At 41.9% G+C, this 24535-nt stretch overlaps 1 long non-coding RNA gene across 1 annotated transcript in view; it reads right to left on the minus strand.

Moving 5' to 3' along the window:
* Nucleotides 1-7608: 7608 nt before the first annotated feature.
* Nucleotides 7609-24535, minus strand: part of LOC142070779 (uncharacterized) — a 123625-nt gene continuing 106698 nt past the window's right edge. The window contains exons 2-3 of the long non-coding RNA XR_012666713.1: nucleotides 11383-11558; nucleotides 7609-10365 (exon numbers count right to left, since the gene is read on the minus strand). This is a non-coding gene — a long non-coding RNA (uncharacterized LOC142070779). The remainder of the gene's footprint in view (nucleotides 10366-11382; nucleotides 11559-24535) is intronic.

Genomic DNA, 24535 nt, shown 5'->3' on the forward strand with positions numbered 1-24535 from the left:
GCCCAGATCTGAAAGCAGTGCAAAAGTGAGGGTCGCACTCCCATGACCCCTTACAACAGCTCTGCGACTCCCCAGGACCCGCTTTTTGTGTCGGGGCCCCAGCAGTTACAGCACTTTGAAATTTCAGGTGTAAACATCTGAAATCATGAAATTGACTATTTTAAAAATCCTATGACCTTGAAATTGACCAAAATGGACCTTGAATTTGGTAGGGCCCTACCCATAGGCCTACCTACAGTCAAGCAGTGAGGTAGCAAAATCTGTAAACTGCACAAAATTATTTAGGTTTGTCAAGACCAGAGAAGACTGTGAAGAAATTCAGAAAGATCTAATAAAGTTGGGTAAACAGACCACATAATCACAGATGAATTTCAGTGCTGACAAAGGTAGAACAATACACATTGCAAGGAATAATCTGAACAGAGCATAAACCTTACTGGGTTCTGAATTAACCGTAATATCCCAGAAAAAAGACCTGGGCATCATTATGGACAGCTGAGTGAATGTCCGCCGCTCAATGTGCAGTAGCAGTCAGAAAAATGGACATGAGAATAGATTGAAAATAATACTGAAAATATTATATAATGTTTATATAAACCATTGGTTTGTCCTCACCTGGAATAATGGTTTCAATTCACATCATCCCTGCATAAAAACATCATATAGTATACAAAGAGGTGCTCCTGGGATAGGCAATGAGAATATTAGCAGTTTAGGGGGGGAAACTTCCATATGGAGAGAGATTGAAAGGAATGGGGCTTTTTATTTTAGACAAATCTGAATATAAAGGAACATAATAAATATATAAAAATAACAAATAGAATAGAGAAGTTAAAAAGGAAGACACTTCTATGCACCTTTTTATAATACTGTCTTATACAACAACAAGGGAGTAGTAAATTAAATTGATAGGCAACAAATTTAAAACTAATAAAAATAAATCCTTTTTATATGACACACAATTAGCCTGTAGAACTCCTTGCCACAAGATATCAAGGTCAAGAGATTAACAGTATTCAAAGGAGGATCAAACAAAAAACAAGTTTGCAAGAGATATAAAGGGATATATGCAAAAAGAAAAGGAGTACTTGTGGCACCTTAGAGACTAACCAATTTATTTGAGCATGAGCTTTCGTGAGCCACAGCTCACTTCATCACACATCTGATGAAGTGAGCTGTGGCTCACGAAAGCTCATGCTCAAATAAATTGGTTAGTCTCTAAGGTGCCACAAGTACTCCTTTTCTTTTTGCGAATAGAGACTAACACGGCTGTTCCTCTGAAAAGGGATATATAAATCCCACATTAGTCAACCTCTGAGGGATGGGGGTTAGGAAGAAACTTTCCCTAGGACTATTGGTCTGAATTAGTATAGTATTTCATATAAAAAAAATTATCGTTTAGTTATTGAAGAATCTCACGTTTTATTTTAAAAAATCCATTACAGAAATTGAGCTCCTTTTATCCACAGATTTTGTTAGGATAGACTTATTATTCTAAACATTCCCTATGACATATTTTTTCCTCTCCACTAATATTATTATATATTCTATGATTAAATCTCATTTTAGATATGCCCCCTCTGAACCAATTTTATATTGCTCTGTATAAAATGGTTAGAAGGAGAAGGAATAACTCTACTAAGAAACTTACATATTTTATATTAATTATTTGCAATATAGTCTCATGCTCAGAAAAATCTTAACATATTCAGAAGACTCAAACAATATTTTAGCCAAAATGTTTTGAAATTTAACCTTCCAAACCCTGAAACAATTCAAAATGATGAAGGCACTGAATTTAGTAGTCAGTATAATAGAATTTTCCACATTGCCACATTTCCAGCTGGGAGATCTCAGTGTGACATTACCAACTAGCATCTCCTGGAAAAGCTTTGAGGTTGAATGTAATTTCCACCTCTTTTTAGCATTCTTCATCCAACACCATTTCCTCTGTCTTGTTCAACTCAATTTGTACAGTTAAATTGCGTAACAAGCCCAAGAATCATCAGTGATGATCAAACCTTTACCACCATGTGAGAAAGAAGCAGACTTTCAGCCATTAGAACAAGTCATGATCACATGCACTCTGTCAATGAATTACAAATTTCTCCTGTAAGAGAAGTTTGCTCTAGCTGTATCTATAGGGTGACCAGACGTCCCGTTTTTAAAGGGACAGTCCCGTATTTAAGTCCTCCTGCAGGTGTACCAACTTTTTCTTTAAAACGGTCTAATTGTCCTGTATTTTCTATGTCCCCCACATCAGTACTGGCGGGTCCTGCTGCTGGCTAGATCCCTGCTCGCCAGCCGCCTGCTCACCATCAGTGAATGGGGGGCTCCAGTGGCCACGATGGGGGTGGCAGGCGCCAGGTAGCAGCCAGGTACCTATCACCTCTGCTGCCCACCCATCGGCCCTTTACATGCTCCCCTCTTGCTTTCCTTTCCCTGCTTTGTCCCTTTGCCCACCCCCCCTCAAGCCCTGCTGCTTTGCAATATCTCCCCCAGCAGGGCACGTCCTACTCCCAATGCTGTGCGGAGAACCAGCCCCTGGTCAGAGTGCTCAGCTCACCAACAGCCTGGCCTTCCTTCCCGCACTACCTCTGGCTGGGCCAGTGCCCCGGGAAAGCCCAAGCACTGGCCAGGAGGAGCCGAGCCCTGCATGTACCAAAGCCCCACACAGCGTTGGCACAGGGAAGCATCTCAGCCCCTCAGCTAAGCTCTGGAGTGGCGGGGGGAGGTGGGGAGGAGCAATTTCCAGCCTGTTCATGCCCCAAACCTGCAGGCTCCATAACAGCCCTCCGAGCAGGGGCTTAGCACCCTCTTCACCTGTCCCAGGGAGTGCGGGGCTGCTCCATCCCCTAGTTACCCTCCCCTGCTGAGCCACCTCTCTGACTGGGTTACTGAAGCCCCTCCAGTCAGGTTCTATGGGCCCTGGTGCATAATGCATCCTTAGGGCTTAACCCCTTCATGCCTGCACTGTAGCCGGAGGTGGCTGGGTTATGTTGGTGGCCAGTAGCAGCCTGGAGGTGTTAGCGGCCTTTCGACACTGTTCAGGCAGGAAGGGACAAGCTGCTTCCAGTCACATGGGGGGGCAGTGGGAAGAGAAGAGATGAGCTCTACAAAGACATGGGCCAGGTAAACCCTTCCCCTACTCCTCCTCCCTTGCGGCTGGAAGCAGCTCCTGTTCCTTCCCTCACGCACAGTGCCTAAAGGCTGCTGCTGACCACATTCTGATATGAACCTGGCAGAAATCTGACGGGGAGGGGGGGAGGCATGTGACCCTGTGTGCCCCTCCCATGTTGCCTTGGGAAGACACGGCACCAGGTACCAGGAAAGGTAGGTCCGTCCCGGGGGCCCAGCCAGGCATGGAGGGCAGAAAGCGCCAGGCAGGGAGGGGCAGGTCGGTCAGTCACCCCCCTCTGAGTGAGAGAGGTATACAGGAGTGTGTGTGTGTGTGTGTGTGTGTGTCACATCTCCCCGTGTGTGGGGGGGAGGGTAGGGGTGTGTGTGTCATCCCTCCCTATGTGAATCTTAAAGCCTTAAAGATAAGGAGGTAAATAAAAAGAATCCAACTAGGCAGTATTAACAACTTGTTAATTTGAATGTTTGTACTGCATAGTTCTGATTGATTGCCATTGAACTCGCTTGAATATGAGTAATTTTACCAGGTGTCCCATATTTAGCATAGGGAAATATGGTCACTCTATGTATCTGAGGTCCACAGGAGCTGAAGTCACATTTCGGATGCCATTTTGTTATCAATCATAGCCACCACAGACACAAATGCCATGTTCATCAGCAGGTATTAAACTTGGACCTGCAGTACCAAATGTATAAGCCTGTAGTGACATGAGTATAAGCCTGGAGGCACATGAGGTAAAGGTGAAGTTCCTTTGTTGTGGGAAAGTAGTAGGCTACATAGTCACTAGAAGTCATTTTCACATGCACTAGGTCCAGTGTATTGCAATTAACTTTCTCAAACGTTATTCATTTTTTCGTTTTGGGGAGAGGATAAGAATTACTGTGCTGCTTATTTAAGAGTTGAGTATTATTATTAATTATTATTATTGTACGTGTTAACCTGCTATATACAACACTTCTGGTCTGAAAATATGCTGTTTACTCCAAATATGCTGAATTAATGTAGCGAAATATGAACTGATGTAATCCTTTGAAAACAGGCATGTGGCAGTAATGTGGCAGGGCTGGCACACAACAGGGAACTATCAAAAAGATGTTTTTTTCTCTTCTCAGTAGGTTGCTCATATGAACCCTTTGTTGTCTGCCACATAGCCCAAGGCTGGAGGTCTGAGCCACTTCCAAGCTGACACCTTGCCATTGTAAGAGATGAAATTGTAATGTAGGCAGTGAAGAGACAATGTATGTCAATCAGATATTTTTGTAAATATCACAGCTACCTTTCAGGGGTATTGAAATGACTGTCCATTGTCAATGTGCTTAGCAATAAAGGTATTTGACCACAGATTACATTTAAAGCTCTAAGATTTGTAATCTGACATCTTAATACACCTGATATCTCTTATCTAAATAACTATATACTTTTTCCAATTAGCTGCTTATTGTTAGTTTAGAAAACTCATAGGGGAGGAATCAGGAGCTGAACATACCAACAATGTCCAGAGGATAAATCACTGGCATTAATGTCAGGTTTCCGAGTAGCAGCCGTGTTAGTCTATATTCGCAAAAAGAAAAAGAGTACTTGTGGCACCTTAGAGACTAATAAATTTATTTGAGCATAAGCTTTAGCTCACGAAAGCTTATGCTCAAATAAATTTGTTGGTCTCTAAGGTGCCACAAGTACTCCTTTTGTTTTGGCATTAATGTGACACATAGAGAGATCAAAAAGAAACAATATCTGTGCATATTAGGAAACCAAAAAAAAACAACAACTTAGCCAAAACCAGCATTTGAAGAGGAATGTAGTTCTGCTAATAAGTGGGCATGGCCCAAGGGAATTAATTATCTTGGCTGGATGTGTTGATGTAATCACAAAATGCTACAAGATACTTTTAATGCCTGGATTCCAAAGGTGCCAAAGGACTATGAGAAGAGATGATTTCCTCTCACAGACACAAACTCTGTGAGCACTCTGACTGTCATGCTGTTCCGAGAGGATTCAGAGAAAAGAGCTGGCTTATACCATGTTGGATGTCTAAGTAAATATTTCAGCCCCTGGGAAGAAAGTTTAGGGCCTGCCTAACAATGTTCTGCACATTATGCATCTAGACACAATTTATTTTTATCTTACATTTCATGATTTTTTTCTCCAAAATATTATTTTGTTTAAACACATCTCAAAATGAATTTCAGAACTGTTAGGACAATTACTGATTAATGTCTCAGGAAGTGTTCTGGGTGAAAAAATTCTTCATACTGAAGTCTACAGGAAAGATTTATCTTCATGAGTCTTCAAGTACACAGGAAGCTTCCTTCCCACATATAGTTTGAGTATTTAATTGCTTGTTCTGTCCTCCAACAGCAACATAGTTATTTCTTTTTCTCTGAATTCACTGCAGCTGTAACTGACAGTAGATAAATTGTTTTATGGTATGGTCATTAAGAGGCTGATAGATAAGAGATCCCCCAAACCCATCTATCTCTAGTCTCCAACTCCGATTGTTTCTCTTTGGGAGTCACTCCTCTGAGTCTGTCTTGACAAATACACCCTGTCCCCGGAGAAGTTTAGAATTAGGTCAGCAACCTGCAGAAAGTTGCTCTTCTACCTTTTCCTGCATTTCATGGGATGGGATATAGAATGTATGTGCAGAATAGAGCCCCCAGCACTGAGTATTCTAAAAGTTAAGAATATACAATCACTAAACAGTGTTACTATTTTTAGATGTTACATATTCATATTACACAGTTTCAAAAGCATTAGCCTTATCAGCTGTTCTTTAATGGAAGCAGCACTTACACAATTATGTCCACATTCTCCTAAAAGCTGGCAATCTATACAACTTGAAAAAAACAACAACCCTGAAATGCTTACTTTCCTTTTATGTTCAACAGTGTTATTTGAGTAAAACTGCATTGTATATTAAATGGCAACAATTAGTGTATGCAGCTGGAAGCTGGACTGAAATCATTGTCATTGCATGGTCTTACATTCAAATTTCAGCTCATGTGCATAAGTTAACCATATGCCTGTAACAGTCACAATGGGCTCCCTAAACTGTAAGGGTCTATTAAACTAATAAATATTGGTAAAGTAAGTCCAAAATGTCAGAATGCTATAGATATATTCAAAATTCCATTACAAAAGTTACAATGCAATCAGTCCTTTGTCTTCCTGGGCCCTGGATGTCCAAGATATTTTTTATGTATTTAACATGTTTACTACAGTAGTGCCTAAGGGCTAACCGAGAGTAGGGCCCCATTTGTGATAGATGCTGTACAAACACAGAATAGCAGATGGCCCCTTCCCCAGAGATCTTACAATCTAAACAGACAAGACAGACACAGGGTGTGGTAAGGAGTAGAACATACAGGCAGAATGAACAATGTTATGGTGGCAAACATATTAGTTCCATGGTTATTTTTTGAAAGGAGGGGGGCTTAAGAGGGGATAAGCTAATTGGAAAGAAAGGGTAAGGGACAGGGGATGTTCAAAGGGAGACGAGGACAAGAGGAACAAGTGTAGACTGAAGGTGAGGTGAAGATGCTATGAGGCAGGGGACAGGACAGAGAAAGTCCTGTCAAAACTGTAGAAAGTTCTCCAAGTGTCCAAAGGACCAGAGGTCATTGCTTCTGCTTCTAGTGACTAGAGAGGCTGGCCGGTCCCTCTCTGCCCCTGCCCACAGGAAGCACAACCTGGGTCCTAGTGCCTTGGGGAGCGGTACTCCACTCCACAGTTCTGGGTTCAGGGATGTTATGGGGAAGTGTGGCCCTGACTAGGCCCCATTTTACCCCCTCTCCTCCACAGCAGTCCCTGCTTTGGCTGCTTCTGTCCCTACTGTCTAAAGTCTCTGGCTAGCTCCTCCGAAGAGATAATGAGTACTTGCTCTAAAACAGGGGTTCTCAAACTGGGGGTTGGGACTCCTCCGGGGCTCATGAGGTTATTACATGGGGGTCACGAGCTGTCAACCTCTACCCCAAATCCCGCTTTGCCTCCAGCATTTATAATGGTGCTAAATATATAAAAAGTGTTTTTAATTTATAAGGGGGGGGTTGCACTCAGAGGCTTGCTATGTGAAAGGGATCACCAGTAAAAAAATTTGCTTTAAAAAATGAAGGCACTCAGCACCCCACAAGTTCAAGTTCTTGGTGTGCTGAGTGACAGAACATCTGGATTTGGGAACAACTCTGGTCTTTAATCCCCTCATATATGGAACACGGGGGCTCCAGAAAGGGGAGGAAGAGTAGATTATTTTCACAAAAGATATATACTAGTCATGTCAGGAAGCAAGCCGCATTAAATGAATGATCACTTTTTTTCTCTTCCCCTGTGTGGCTGAGCCTAGAAGATATATTTCCAAGGTAGTAGATTATAGTCACACTGTAAACTTGCACCAATGCAATCCATAGCAAAGACACTTTTCAAATTTGTAATGAGTATTTATTACAGTATATTTCTCTCATAAAAATCACAAGAGCTTCTCTTTAACATATCAGTGTAGTTTAATGACATCTATACATGGGAGATGAGTTGAATTAGTTCATCCTGAAAATGAATACTTGAATTATTGGTGAGAACCAAGCCTACTTCCTCTCCTGTGACCACTGTTATCTTATAAGTTTTTCTCTAGCTGGCCCCTCTAACCAGTAGTCCGTGACTGCCATTGTTGAGCTGTGGTGAAGGTAGGAGTAAGGAGCAGAAAGAAGCAGCAGGTATGCTTGCAACAAAGGTAGGTGTTTTATTAGTGATAATGTGACGCAGGACAGTCAATACTAATGTGGTGAGACTGCTTGCCTCCTAGCATAGACCACAAGAGCTTCCTATCAGCATTAATTTGTCATTCTAATCTTTCTCCCCTTTTAGATGAAATATGTCTAGAATTGATGTAAAAAAGAATTACCTGGTAGTGGCCACCAGTTTAGAGTGCCTTCTGGTCAGTAAAATAGTTGGGATAACTCACTGCTACTAGTTGTCCACTCTTTTGTTCAGTATTTACTTAACCTGAAACTGAAGACAGACCTAAAAACCTTCCAAAATTGGAAACACTCTCATTTCATCTGAGCTCACAATAAAAACTGGTCCAGCTCAACCCATTTCTGGTTCATCTTCACCATTACCTACTTTCTAAGGTGTTGCCTTCTTGTTTACTGTAGACTTATCAAAATACTAAAAAACTATGAGATAGCCACTGGCCAGCTTATCAAAATATTGTCAAATTACTACTACATCATGCGACCGTAATTCACAGAATATGATAGTTATTAAAATCAACCCCTCTTTTTGGTGTGAACAAGGTAACAATAATACAGCTATTGACTGTAACAAAAATAATGGGAAGCACTGGAAGTGGCACAAAAGCCAGCTGTTGCTTTAGACTGTCTTCTAAAATGCTACCCCGAAGTAACTAAATAGCATGATCAGTTTCTTGCCTTCTGTAATATGAATGTACTTGTGCAGACAGCAGAGTCCCAATTTTAGAGAAAGAGTTGACATGACTTAATGTCCTAATGTTCAATCTATCATTCATAGAGCAGAACTTCTGTGCACTAAAACCACCTTTTGCCATTAAGAAAAGCAATAGCAAATTGGCTGATTAGCATAAAAGTGTACGACTGTTTTGTCTCAAAAGAGCCATTATTATGCTCTCCAAATATAGTTGTTTCAGTTGTTAAATTTATGAATTCTCCTGAATTTTTTTGTATCCATCTTGGCACCTACATAACACATGCTATGAATCCCGGTAGTTAGAAAGGCCCTGAGAAAACATAAAATGTACTTTTAAAAATATAAATGAATATGAAAAAGAAGCAACTGAATTAGTCTTGGCAACAGCCTCCAATAAATTCAGATTGGGAAATTTACAGAATTCAATCCAGTGAGACTCTGTTATGCCTTAATACAAGCCACATAAAAAAAAAATAAATGAGTCTTCCATCCTTCAGCTGTAAAAAAAGAAAATACTCTCCCACTTTTAGCACAGCAACGATAAGGAAAACAATTACTATCAGTGATTAGACTAACATTCCAGTTCTTAAAAAAATAGTTGCACTATTGTCACTGAAATACATATGTTACAAACAGTTGAAAACAAGGGCCCTATCCAACTGTAATCTTATTGACTTGAATAGGTCGAGCTGAATCAGGAAGGGTTGCAGGATCGGGCTCCAGCCCATCACTCTCAACATTGGGTCATAAATCACAAAAAGATACATTGTACTGTGTCTGCCATTTGGCATAGTTCAGCCCTTGAAAGTTGTACTGTGAGTAATTCTTATCTTCCACTAAAAAAGTATGTAAGATAATAAAACTATGCATTACCCTTTTAGATTTACAAGTCTGACATCACATGCAATGTCTGTTCTTTTTCTAAATTAAAATACAGAAAGACATTTCTTTATATTCTAAGAACCTCTTCTTTCTGTTACCCATCATTTTAGAAGTCATTTAATGAACAGAGTCATGATTTGATGGAATTCCCTTCTCATTATAAGTTAGCTAATAAGTATCTAACATTTTAGGTAGAGCAGCACTATCTGTATTACTCCTCAGAAAGGCTGCCACTTATCCAGAAGACAAAACCCAGACTAGCAGAGCAGCAGTAGTTTGGCTTAACTTCACATACTTAGCCTATCAAAGAATTTCAAATCAGAGCCGCACCATTAATGAGCTCATTCATAGAGTAGATGCTTCCCCCAACTTTTAGATATAGCCCAAGTTTGAAGCTGATCTTGAGAGTACATATATCTCTTACATTCTGGGTACTGGTGCTTTGTATATTATACACAGCACCACTTTGGCCATAAATAGGCAGACAAAAAGAGGGTCAGTAAGTTTGTTAATGAACATATTGGTGGAGCTTATTCAATTATTTTGCATTCAAAACACAGCTAAGATCAGCTTCCTTACCGATCATTCTGAAAGCATCATCCCCTCTTTGAATCCACCACTAGTTCTACCTTTGCTCCCACATCAAGTTCAAACCTTGTGTCTTCACCTTCAAGGCCCTTCATAATTCTACCCTTCCATATTTAGCTACTCTTGTATCTTATCACATCACTCATTGTATCTCTACTCCTCAACTGATGATAGTCTTGACAACTGTTTGTCCACTTCTCCCAATGCTAACTTTGTATCTTCTTCCACATTGTTCTCCGTGCATGGAACAGCCTCTGCAATGCTACTCTCCTTATCTCCTTCTGATCTCACCTCAAGATTTCCTTCTTCCATGATGCCTAGAAGAAAAAGTAGGTTGAGGACCAGTTGGATGTACATATAAAAATTGTAGCCCTTCCCCCACATCTCACAGGCCTTACATTGTAAACCCCTTGTGGAAGTTACTATGTCTTCCTATGTGTTCGAACTGCACTCAACCCCTGATTAGGGCCTCTGGACACTGTCACAATACAAATCAAGAGTGATTCATTACCATCAGAGGCCACATCAGTCTGATCCTGGGTGGAGTTATGACTTCCTTTGCAGATAGACTACCCACAGAGAAGCTTGTCAAACACACAAGACTGGCTCAGCAGCATGGAATCTGAGCCCTCTGGAGCCAGCTACTCTATCTTATGTGCATGACTTGTAATAATTGGTTCGGAACCCAGGCGTCAATAAACCTGTTCCCAGACACTAACCCAATACCAATAAGAATGGATTCATTTCTCTAAGGATTGGGACTCTGAGCTGGCTTACTCTATATTTTCCCTTTATATCCCAAAATCTCAGAACATAATCCAACTAGACAGGGCAGAGTTGCATGTGATGTTCTTCTTATGGACATGATGCCTCCTTTCTCAGACATTCTTGCTTGGCAGTCCAAAGCTATCTTTTTGCTTCCACAGATCACAGACACCCTTTGTCAGGGTCTGATCCCATTTGCAGAGCAGAACTATATTGTCTTTGTAGCCTGGAGGATGAAGGGAACAGGCAAAGGATTCTTGTAGAGGGTACTGGAGCACCCAGATGATGTCAGAAAACCGTCCATTTCTATAGTTTACAGTAGAATATGGGAGAATTTCTGCCCTTAGTAAGAACCCCAGAACTTCTAAGTAATCTTAGATTTCATCATCAGTAATTTTTAGGAAAGGGTTGCAGATTTCTTCTCTGCAATGCATTTGTAATCTTTGCTGTGCAAGGACCCCTTGTAGAGCAATGGGAGTTTGGCTCACACCTGAGCGCTGTTCCTTTACTTTGGGCCTTCAACCTCCAGAGACCAGTGCACACACTCAGAACCCAAGAGGGGAGCTTACCAGTAGTACGGAAGATAATGATGGAACTTTCCTGATGAACTGATGAAGGGGATTCTCTTGAAATTTCTGATATTCAATTACTTACAAGAAGTAGTGGTCTCCTTTACCTCCCTCCTGTTTCTTATCTACCTCCCGTCATAGTCTTCTCCTGTACATATGCAGTTTAAATGAAGCCTCTAGATTAGAGGAAAAGAGAATAAGGGAAGAATTTATGTTACAAGGATAATAGACAGTCCTTTTGCCTCCAGATTTCTCGATCACATCTTGTACTCCTTGTTCAGTTTTTACTAAGGGAAAACTGTCAATATCTTCGGTGAGCATTTTATTGAGTACAGATAGCTGAGTACAGTTTGAGTAACGATATGAATATTACCCTGTGTTTGTAGGCAGACTTATAATAGCTTAGTATAAGAAGGGAAAGATGAAACAACTATGGTATATGCTAATTAGTGGCAAATAATTTCCCTTTGTCTCCCATCTGATTTGTCTGTTCCATGCATGATTCAAAAATTAAAATGCAATTGGTGACTGTCCTTAGTACCATAAATATACAGGAGAGAAAGGATTATAGTGTAGTATCCAGTCTAGAATTGGGTAATTTAGTTCACTAAAGACCATGTTGTTGTTGTTGAAACAAGGGAGCTATTCAGCACATATTGTTTCCTTAAAATGTTATTTACATCCAGATGGGGTATTCACAAATTGTTAAATGAAAAGCTTGCACCTGCAGAACTGCAAATCTTTTATCTAGGACAGTTCAAAAAATAAATTTAAGCCCAAACAACCTTTGCCCTCATTAATCTTATAAAACAAAGCGATTAAAACATTCTGTTCGCCCCAAGATAATGCCGTGTAAATTTAGAGCATAAAGGACATTTAAAATGACATAGGCACTCATTCTCAGAGACCCCCTGATGGTGCCTGACATATAAATTTTGTAACGTACAAATCAGGGCCAGTTGCTGCAGTCTGTTTTGTTTGTGCAATTAGTCATGTTACTTAGCAATACAAAAAAAGTGCATTTTACACCAAATTCTAGGGAATAAGATATGCAGAATTCATGAGATACAAAACACACAAAATTCATCTCCTGAGCAGAAGCACAGCAAAATTGTATAGCAAAAACTATTACTTTTTTCATTGTGTTTGTAATAAAGAACTCAAGCAACCATACCCTTCAGGGCTGGGCTCCTCATCACTTCACTTGAACTCAGCCTCGGCACTCAGCTATGGCATGTGAAGTTAATTACTGTGGGCATTGGGGCTCTGAACAGAAGAATGACCCTATTTGCAGCTCCATGTACTGTGTACCACGCTACAGTGAGTTCTTTCACTCCCTACACATTGCACACTCACTGACTCTGAATGGAGTAATAACTCTAGCACACTGAAGGAAAGCTCAGCTGTCATCTCATTTTTTCAGGGACACTTGTCTTCCCAGGTAACCATTTAATGGGGGCTGACACCAGTCCACATTCAGTCATTGTCACCCTTCTAGTTCAAATGGCATCCAAATCCAAAGGTTGTGACTTTCCGGAGGAGTTAGCCATCACTGTGGGTCTTTCAGTGGCAGGTCATCCTGGGTCCTGCAACTCTGGGGCTTTTCAGCATCAGTTTTAGTGGCAGGAATGTAAGATGTAAAAAACATGCAATTGTGCCCAGCTCTACATTCATAGAATCATATCTACAGAATGTCAGGAGACCTGGTTTTTCTATATTCTACACCATGATTGCCTTGCTGGGACTTTATTTGATATTTACATAAGAACAACATAGACCAAGATGGACAATGTTAAAAAATATAAGAGACTAAAAGACAGCCCAGATGATCACATGTAGCCATGTGCTGTATCCCTACCCCGCATCCTCTTCACCACTGATGTACTGAAAAGTTTCAGAGTTGTCCCACTGCAACACTAAAAATAAATAAATTACATTTTGCTAACACTCCAAGACTCAGCAGGGGATCTTCTAGTCAATACAACGGTAAAATTAAGTTGCATAATCAAGAATTGTGTCAGGTGGAGTGATGTATGTCTGGCCTAGGGAAATACTAATTTGGGAGGGCAAAAAAAAAAAAAAATAGGGCCAGATCCTCAGCTGATGTAAATCAGCTTAAGATCTGGCCCCAAAAGCAAAGACACTACTTTTAGGGAAGGGAAAACAGGATGAAGCCTCTTTAAAAGGATTTTATATGTGTGACAGGGAACAAGCTGTAGCACTTTGATAACTGAGGTTGCTGCAGCACCGCAAAAACTACAGGCTTAATTAAAGAAGTCAATTAACCTGTTTCTGTTGATTACTGACACTTGGGTGGCAATTGCTGGGCTGATGAGGCAATTGACTCATTAATTGGGAGGGTATATATTTGTGAGGAAAAGGAACAAAAGGGGAGCTAAGAGATGAGGCTGAGGAAAAGAGAGACAGTCATGTGTAGGTCAGCTCATCCTGCGGTACATCTGTGGTATGTTCTGTTTTGCGACAGAACTGAAGAATAAATTCATATGTGGTAAAGTGAAACAACCTGTGTGTGTTTGTGGTCAGGAGACCACAAGAACAGGCTAGGTAGTGGCACTCACAAGGTAGGAAAAGGGCTGCCCTGTGGCAATATCATCTTCACCTTTAGCATAAGGATAACCCTCTCTTTTTTGCTTTTCTGAAGAGTCACTCCTCTCCAGGGCTCCCACCACTGTTTTGAACAGCAGTCTTGGGATGTTGAATAGCAATGTCTAGTAAAAGGACACTGCTCGGCAACGGTTCTTTAGAATACTTTTACATTTTGCTACAATTCAAAGCAAAACTGTGGGAGTGTCCTTTGATCCCATTGTCCTCCTCTTTACTTTGTTCTGGCATCTTTTAATGTCATTGCTGGTGCTGGCCTCAGACACAAGCGTGAAAGTTACACGGCAGGGGAAACGAGGGAGAGCTGGGAATTTTGGGTTATAGGCATATCTCAGTATGGGGTGAGAGAACTCCTTTCAGACTCAATTAGGAACTAACAAAGTTTGCAAACACACTGATACTCATCTAGGCCCTTCTTAAGCGCACCTGACAAACATCAATAATAATACTGAGATAGTGGAAACACTGGGCCAAATTCTATGCTGTCAAACATCATCAACCCCAGTGAATCCAATTGGATTTGATAGAGTCTAGCTCAGCACCAGATTGGGCTCTTTCTACCAACCTGAGCTGGAGAGGAGGCAGAGATGAATTATGTGAACCCAAAATGAAAACATCACCTATAGGTGTTTAACCTTTTTGTCGCTGGTCCTCCTTCTACCCACATTGACTGATACTCCAATGGAACATTAGGACATACATGGAACACTCAGCAACATGCCAGGTGTTTTATAGCTGAACATAAATGGTCTGCTGTGCAGCAATCAAATGGTTAATTTCTTCTTTTTTCAACTTGACAATTTTCCCCATTTACTTCAGTTAGGTTTCCCCAGGGCCCCTAAGGCTGGCAAGCTTTTTAAAATAAGAAAAAAGTAAACATTAACATCAGCCAGGTTTTTCCAAACTCTCTCAGCTCTGAAAGGCAGCTGACAGCTCCCCGAAAAACACCATTGCAGAGAGAGTCCTCATTCTTTTTTTGCAAACTCTGAGCCATTTTTTCTTCCCAAGCACACAATCTTAAGCTTTAAACCAGACAGCCATGAAGGTGACACTTCAAGAAAGCTACAGTAGGTGAGATCTGGGATGGTTTTGCTTGAACTGACAGTTTAAAGCACAGAATTTCATTTGACCCAGACTAAAAGGGAAACGCCAAGTTTTCCTGAAGTGATAGCTAAGTCATTGGAATGTTTATATGTGGGAGAATTTGTTCATTGTGAGATGTGTGTTCTCATAAAATACTACTGAGTAAACCTTCAAAGAATTAAACTATACAATGGGAGTGTTGGTATCTAACTTCTTGCCTGTGAAACTCTTATCTAGTATCTCACTTCTTTATGAACTATTAAGGCCAGTCAAATTGTTAATTGTAAAAAATAATCACGGCAACTGTAGCTTTTTTTCTGATTGCAAATTGTTTATTGATCCAGTCCTGATTTCTACAAATACATTTGTTTTTTAGATGTATTCATGAAGCACTTAAAAGAAATATTTTTCAGCTTATGGGTTGTTAAAGAACTGTTCAGTTTGATTATTTGCTATTCTTTCTTTATGGTATGTAACTGATCACATGGTACTGTTTCTTCTCTCTGATTGGATTATTAAAACTTTTAAAACTAGAGATTAATGAATGGTGAACAACAAATAGCAAATTATAAAACAGCATTTCCAGTATGCAGCTTTGGATGAGTATAAAAGTTTGTGATTAAATTCATGGAACTTTTGGGATCTGTGAACCTTTTCATAGATATCTGGCAGTTGTCTGAATAATTATGAATAACATAACTTTACAAATAATAATGAACTAACCAAAATCCATTTACTCCAACTGAGTAATTCTGCCTCTGCCTATTGCTGATGAAAACTGACCCTCATTTTTATTATTTTTCTTAACTGCCATTGTTTACTTGTGAGAACTCAAGATTTTTCTTGTTTATATGATTGGATTTGATTTAATAAGTGTTGTTTCTTTCAACTACAAACTATATCACTCATTAATTTCAATTAATGTTTGCCATTTCAAAGTTATAATATTTTATATATCTAATTGTTTTGCAAGATACAAAATGTGTTCAGGAAAATCACTCTTATGAGGGCTTTCTACAGACATGCAATGATTACTTATAATCACCTTCTGTGCAGTTCTGTACATCTGATATAATGAGGCATGTTCAATGTATATAGGAGATCAGTAATGGACAGCTGAAGGGCTCCCAGTACTCCTTATCTAAGACACTTGAAAAATGTACTTTGCTGATACAGAGCCATAGTAGCACAGAACAATGTGGGCTAAAATCAGATCCCAGATACATGAATGCTTGAGAGAATGTACGGCACATTGAGGTAGCAAATTTTTATTTCCCCTGTTCCAGTATTTTAATACACATAAAAGGATAACTATAGTAGCATTAAACAGTAACATAATGGTAAGTCTTTACTGAAAGATAGAAAATCTGCCCCCTGATGCACGTACAACCTTAGTGCTTATTCTGGCAAGAGTGCATTGATTTCCATGGGGCTATGCTGATTTCTACTAGCTGTGAATCTGGTCTAGATAGGGTTGTCAAGCCTCCAGAATTGTCCAGGAGTCTCCCGGAATCAGCATCCATCTCCCAATGACTATTGAAAGCAATCCAGGAGATTTTAATAGTATATTTTGAGAAAATGACATTACATCATGTTGGAAAAAGAAATCTCCTGGAATAACTTCAGTCAGAGTTGGCAACCCTAGGTCTAGAATATGTAAAAGTGTCTTAAGTTAGGCACGATGCTTGCATGTGTCATATGTTCTTTTAATATTGTGGAACACTTATAAGCACTGTTGCCTTTTTACTGTCACTGCAATAAGAAAGGTGGGCACAGAAGTAACCACTTTTTTGCTATTCTTTTCTTTTTTCCCCTGTGATCTCAAAAATGTAGGCCAGTGTACGTTGCTTCTTTTTATTTCCAAGCTGTTCTTCGTCTTCTGTCAGTACAACACCAGGATATGCTTTCAGAAAGGACAGTCAAAAAGGCAACACCTCAAAGGCAATATCTAGCTGTCAATAGCCTGGTCTGCTTTCGCAGGAAAGCGCGGCCTACTCAGGAAAAAACAAGTGTTGACAGGTGACTGGAGAAAACAGCTTGTTCTAGCAAGGTTTTAAACCCTGAGGATTTCTTTGTACTTGCCAATTTAGCGCTGGCCAGAGAGCAGAAATAATGATCAGGTAGACAAAGTACCAAGAATAAGCCCCTACTGTTTCTTCTGGCAATTATTTTGTTACTTAAAACAGGGCCACCATGAGGAAAGGAGAAATGCTTAAGCCTGCTCCCTCTATGAAGGTAAGAGACAAGTTACTCTTAAGCAGAAAGCATCTCAGGAACCATCTCTGAAGGTGAAAGCCAGCCTCTCCAGCAACATCTCCGGTGAGAGCAGGGCCCAAAGCCTACTTTTGAAACTGGATTTGATTTGTTTACAATAAATCAAGATAGTTCTTAAAACTGCAAGTCTTTAGTCTTTGTATATTTGTCAGAAGTTCCATGTACCCATGTCACAATGGTGCGGTATTATATACTTTACATCTATAGTCTACTATTTCCACAGTTCATAAACTCTGTGGGCCAAGTTGTCTAACGGGTATATTAGGATTATGTGATGGATTTTAAAAGTCTTTGATAATTTAGGCCCAGTCCTGCAAACTCTTTAGCACGTGCATAACTTTATTGGCATGAATAGTCAGGTAAGCCCAGCTCCACAAAGGGATTTAGCTGAGCATTGCAACACCTAAATTTTAGATGCCTTGAAAATCACCGGGATCCACATAGCTCGAGATAGATGCCCAGGCTCGCTATAAAAAGGAGGGAAGAGAGAGGGGCCTGAGAATAGAATTCACAAAAGTGAGCATGTTAGGCAGGAAGCCACTTAAGCAAACCAATGGAACATGCTGATGAGAAGGTGTGTCCTAAGCCCCACCTCTCTCACGAAGTTTAGCACCTAAGTTCAGCCTTCAGGGAGCCACCTACCTCTCTGACTGTGATCCACAGCCGGAGTCAGGTGGTTTCAGCACCTAAGGCATTCTTGCAAGAAAGGGCTTAGGTGCCTCTGTAACTCCTCACAGAACACCTGATGGGCTGGGGAGAAGGAGGAGCTTATGATGATGATGGAGACTTTTATAGAGCACTCACCCAGGATTTGGGAGACCCCAGTTCAATTCTTCCCTCTGCCTGATAAAGAGAAGGGATTTGAAGAGAGGTCTCCCATCTCCAACCACTGAACTACAGAGTGATTCTCTCTCTGGCCCAATTAATATTTCATTAAAGTGGAATGGTTTTAACAAGAGAGATTGAAAAATCCCTCCTTAACAGAATAATCCATATCCCACTCAAGTGTGAGCTGGGAGACCACAGTTCAAATCCCCTCTGCACATCAGGCACAGGGAAGAATTGAACGAGGGCCTTCCACATCCTGAGTGAGTGCACTAACCACTGGGTTCAAGGATCTGAGAGCATCACTTTGGCCATCTTGTGTGGAGTTAGGCATGCCTACCAGATTGGGCTCTGCAGGTGATGAGGTGGAGCTCACTTGGTTTGAGATTGTGCCAGGGCTTAGGCGTGAGACTGACATCCTGAGGCCACAGAGTGCCTGTGCAGAGGCAGAAACTTGGGCACATAGAGAAATTTAACAACAAAAATGTAGGTGCCAAGTGAGTTTTAGTGCCTTCAGTAGCCAAGCAGGGGTTTCTGGCTCAAAGTGATGCCTAAAACTGTGACTTAAGCACTGTATCTGGGCTTTAGGCCCCTGAGTACCTTTGTGGATCTGGTCCATAGAGTAAGAATGCAGTAAAATGTATCAAAGTGAAAAACAGACACCATGAAAAATAAGTAGTGAGGAAGAGATACAGAGTGTTCTTGCAAGATTTCCAGTACATCCAAACCAGAAACAGCAAATGGAACAATGTCAGAGGCACAATTTGAATATGAATGACCTCCCATCAGTTCTAAGGAGCTAATTAAAATGTCCATGGGCACAGTTATGGCACATTCAGTTTTCAGTAGGGGAGGGAGTAGGGCATTTATTGTTCTTACCATGTAATTGAGCTTGCAGCTCCCTATTTTCCAATGGTGCTAAATGTACAGAAGTTTCGGAGGCCTTTCCTGTACCTGCTGCTCTATATTTATGTAAATTCAGCTTGTCTGCTCTAGGAAGTGACAGACTGCCTCAGGACAAGAGGGTGGACGGTAGGAGCTGAAGCAGCTACATTTGCTGGCTTCTGTTTTTCTTAATTCATTTAACTTTTGACAAACATGTAAGTCAACATCTTGTCAAAATGACACATGTAGTCGGGTTATAGCATGATGTGATGTGGCACTCAGCATCAAGCATTGGGGAAACTATATTTTTCCTAATCAAGCTGTGGCTCTCAATTCTGGTAGCAACAATTCAGTCCGAGTTTGGGAAGGAGGAAGGGGGTAGGACCAACACTTTCTTAAACACAGCTGTTCTTAGTGGTTCGTTGTATAAGCAAATACAAAGTCAGAAATTGGTGATATCACTTGCGGTACCACAGTTCTCTTTCAGCATTATACAAATGTACTACTGTCCATATGGACAATCCATATGGGTCTATGGACAGCTTTTGTCCGACCCTTCAACATCCTTTTTCTTTTAAAGGAAAAAATACAAATGTATTTTTTTTCTTTTTCTATGCCATATCTTCCCATAAGCATAGAATGTTAAGAGTTATAACTTTCTCACAATTCTAGTTCCTGGAACAGTTGTTAATCATAGCCAGATATGCACTGACTCATATGTTCTCTGCTCAAGGCCAGCGATTCATTTTACACTCCCACATCTTACATCAACCTGCTTGGCTTCCCACTATACTTTAAAGCCCTCGACTAACCACAACCACCACCCTTTTTTCTTATTCTACTTTAAATACCTGTTCAAAACTTTCTTCCTCAAGGTGATTTAGAGGACCAGATCCTCATCTGACCCTTAAACTATAGTATTAGCCATATTATTAACTCAGTATTATTATTTATTATTTGTATTACCATAGTACCAAGGAGTCCTAATCATGGACCAGGAAGTGCTGTGCAAACACATAATAAAGACAATCCTTGCCCCGCCCTCCCAAAGCGTTTAGGATATAAGCCTTACAGTCTAACAACTTGGGCTCAATTAAAGACAAAGATGCTGGCTTCAGTTTTGTAAGAGAATTTGTGGGGCTTAATTTTGGAGGAGTAATAAGAGGGTTTAGATCACTTGTCTGCATATGTAAAAGCCAGCCTCACTTTGGGAGGTGAGGCAGAGACAGAGCTAGCAGGGGTTTGTCTGTGGAGATGTGTCCTAGAAACAGTTTATCCAAAGCATTTTTCCTTTGCAGGGCTTTTGGCTAGAAAGCATTCCTCTGGGTTAGTTTTTCTCTGTAGAGCAGGGACTTGGTTTTGATGAATTTTGAAAGTGTATTTTAGTGTTCTACAACTTGTCACTTTTTTGTTTGCCATAAAATAAACACTTCAGCACAGAATGGTCATAGCCTTGAGACTGCCTAATTTATCCAAGGCCACGATGACACATCAGTGTAAATAAAAGAGGCAATGTGTGTAACCATCAAGAGCTGCACATTGTCCCCAAAGCAAAGGCAAGGTCTGTCTGCAACCTCATTTCTCCCTCGCAACTCCTCATGGCGTCTGTCATTTCTTCCTGTTGTTCTTGTCACAGAATGTAAGAACAGGGCCAGCACTCCGCCCGTATTCATTTTGTGAAGCATGATGGGCATCTGTAGTGCTATATAAATAATACAACCTTTTTGCCCCTGAGTAATTAGACTAGCAGAAATGGGTCATGAATGAATTATAACGGAATGACCAAAATCAGATGATTGAGTCTATGTTGGGCAAATGTAAGAGGTTCAGGAATGAAAGCACAAACAGAACCATGTAACGGGAGTGGTTTAATTGACACATAGGGGTGAATTATTCACTAGAACAACGTCACAAACTTCAGTTCAGTTACTCCAGTGATGAATTTGCCTTGTAGAGATGAACCCTATATCAAAAGATTACACTCCCAGTCAGCCTATATTCTACATTCTCAAAGACTAACTACACCCTAATCTCAGGACCTTTGGTACAGGGTATGAAACAAAAGGAAACTGGGTCAATCCCAATTGGTGATAATGCTGTGGTGGAATTAAGAGTCAGAGTGGATATAATTACATTAAAATGGATGTGAGAGAAATTAAGTGTTTAAATTGTTGAAGACAGGAAGCCTGTGCAAGACATAACAAATGGATTATGCTTCGCGAACCAGCTGGCGGCTGAGCAGCGGGGGACAGCAGAGCAGCTCGCAGCAGGAGTTTGCCTGGGAGTTCGTCTGGAGTGAGCCCAGTGAGGCTTACGTCTTGCAAACTGCTCTGAGGAAGCTCATAGTAGGAAGGTGATATGGAAGGGGGGGTTCAGCTGTTGTGACCTGCACTGGATGTGCCATGTTTGTCTTTCTTCCACAGGACAGAAGCGACTTTGTCTGTACAAAGTGCAAGCTGGTCTCCATATTGGAAGAGAAGATTGAAGGTCTGGAGCAACAGATAACGACCCTGCGTTGCATACGAGAAACTGAGGATTTTCTAGACAAAACTCAGGATAGGCTTCTAGGGGCACAAAGCTCTAAAGATATAGAGCAGGTTGCACAGAGGAGCCAAGAGGCCAGTGAAGAAGCTTGGCAACATGTGACCTCCAGAAGAGGTAAGCGGAATGTCCGGGTTCCAGTAACACAGACACAGGTAACTAACCGCTTTCATGTTCTCTCCACAGGTATCGTTGCGGAGAGTGGACCAAATGATATGTCTGGGGCGAGAAAGCAGAAGGAGACTCCGCTGGTTGGAAGGCATGAGATGCGATGTCCTGAGGTTGGGGGTTCCACGACCACCACTCCCAAGAGGAGAAGGCGGGTGGTGGTGGTCGGGGACTCTCTCCTTCGGGGGACTGAGTCATCTATCTGCCGCCCTGACCGGGAAAACCAGGAAGTCTGCTGCTTGCCGGGGGCTAAGATTCGCGATGTGACGGAGAGACTGCCGAGACTCATCAAGCCCTCGGATCGCTACCCCTTCCTGCTTCTCCACGTGGGCACCAATGATACTGCCAAGAATGACCTTGAGCAGATCACTGCGGACTATGTGGCTCTAGGAAGAAGGATAAAGGAGCTGGAGGCACAAGTGGTGTTCTCGTCCATCCTCCCCGTGGAAGGAAAAGGCCTAGGTAGGGACCGTCGAATCGTGGAAGTCAACGAATGGCTACGCAGGTGGTGTCGGAGAGAAGGCTTTGGATTCTTTGACCATGGGATGGTGTTCCATGAAGGAGGAGTGCTGGGCAGAGATGGGCTCCATCTTACGAAGAGAGGGAAGAGCATCTTTGCCAGCAGGCTGGCTAACCTAGTGAGGAGGGCTTTAAACTAGGTTCACCGGGGGAAGGAGACCAAAGCCCTGAGGTAAGTGGGAAAGCGGGATACCGGGAGGAAGCACAGGTAGGAATGTCTGTGAGGGGAGGGCTCCTGCCTCATACTGGGAATGAGGGGCGATCAACAGGTTATCTCAAGTGCTTATATACGAATGCACAAAGCCTTGGAAACAAGCAGGGGGAACTGGAGGTCCTGGTGATGTCAAGGAACTATGACGTGATCGGAATAACAGAGATTTGGTGGGATAACTCACATGACTGGAGTACTGTCATGGATGGTTATAAACTGTTCAGGAAGGACAGGCAGGGCAGAAAAGGTGGGGGAGTAGCACTGTATGTAAGGGAGCAGTATGACTGCTCAGAGCTCCGGTACGAAACTGCAGAAAAACCTGAGTGTCTCTGGATTAAGTTTAGAAGTGTGTGCAACAAGAGTGATGTAGTGGTGGGAGTCTGCTATAGACCACCGGACCAGGGGGATGAGGTAGATGAGGCTTTCTTCCGGCAGCTCACGGAAGCTACTAGATCGCATGCCCTGATTCTCATGGGTGACTTTAATTTTCCTGATATCTGCTGGGAGAGCAATACAGCAGTGCATAGACAATCCAGGAAGTTTTTGGAAAGCGTAGGGGACAATTTCCTGGCGCAAGTGCTAGAGGAGCCAACTAGGGGGGGCGCTTTTCTTGACCTGCTGCTCACTAACCGGGTAGAATTAGTGGGGGAAGCAAAAGTGGATGGGAATCTGGGAGGCAGTGACCATGAGTTGGTTGAGTTCAGGATCCTGACGCAGGGAAGAAAGGTAAGCAGCAGGATACGAACCCTGGACTTCAGGAAAGCAGACTTCGACTCCCTCAGGGAACGGATGGCCAGGATCCCCTAGGGGCTAACTTGAAGGGGAAAGGAGTCCAGGAGAGCTGGCTGTATTTCAAGGAATCCCTGTTGAGGTTACAGGGACAAACCATCCCGATGAGTCGAAAGAATAGTAAATATGGCAGGCGACCAGCTTGGCTTAATGGTGAAATCCTAGCGGATCTTAAACATAAAAAAGAGGCTTACAAGAAGTGGAAGATTGGACATATGACCAGGGAAGAGTATAAAAATATTGCTCGGGCATGTAGGAATGATATCAGGAGGGCCAAATCGCACCTGGAGCTGCAGCTAGCCAGAGATGTCAAGAGTAACAAGAAGGGTTTCTTCAGGTATGTTTCAGAGGAACAGCCGTGTTAGTCTGTATTCGCAAAAAGAAAAGGAGTACTTGTGGCACCTTAGAGACTAACCAATTCAAATAAATTGGTTAGTCTCTAAGGTGCCACAAGTACTCCTTTTCTTTTTTCAGGTATGTTGGCAACAAGAAGAAAGCCAAGGAAAGTGTGGGCCCCTTACTGAATGAGGGAGGCAGCCTAGTGACAGAGGATGTGGAAAAAGCTAATGTACTCAATGCTTTTTTTGCCTCTGTTTTCACTAACAAGGTCAGCTCCCAGACTGCTGCGCTGGGCATCGCAAAATGGGGAAGAGATGGCCAGCCCTCTGTGGAGATAGAGGTGGTTAGGGACTATTTAGAAAAGCTGGACGTGCACAAGTCCATGGGGCCGGACGAGTTGCATCCGAGAGTGCTGAAGGAATTGGCGACTGTGATTGCAGAGCCATTGGCCATTATCTTTGAAAACTCGTGGCGAACGGGGGAAGTCCCGGATGACTGGAAAAAGGCTAATGTAATGCCAATCTTTAAAAAAGGGAAGAAGGAGGATCCTGGGAACTACAGGCCAGTCAGCCTCACCTCAGTCCCTGGAAAAATCATGGAGCAGGTCCTCAAAGAATCAATCCTGAAGCACTTGCATGACAGGAAAGTGATCAGGAACAGCCAGCATGGATTCACCAAGGGAAGGTCATGCCTGACTAATCTAATCGCCTTTTATGATGAGATTACTGGTTCTGTGGATGAAGGGAAAGCAGTGGATGTATTGTTTCTTGACTTTAGCAAAGCTTTTGACACGGTCTCCCACAGTATTCTTGTCAGCAAGTTAAGGAAGTACGGGCTGGAAGAATGCACTATAAGGTGGGTAGAAAGCTGGCTAGATTGTCGGGCTCAACGGGTAGT

This window comes from Caretta caretta, chromosome 2 (genome assembly GCF_965140235.1).
Source record: "Caretta caretta isolate rCarCar2 chromosome 2, rCarCar1.hap1, whole genome shotgun sequence".
Taxonomy (NCBI): Eukaryota; Metazoa; Chordata; order Testudines; family Cheloniidae; genus Caretta; species Caretta caretta.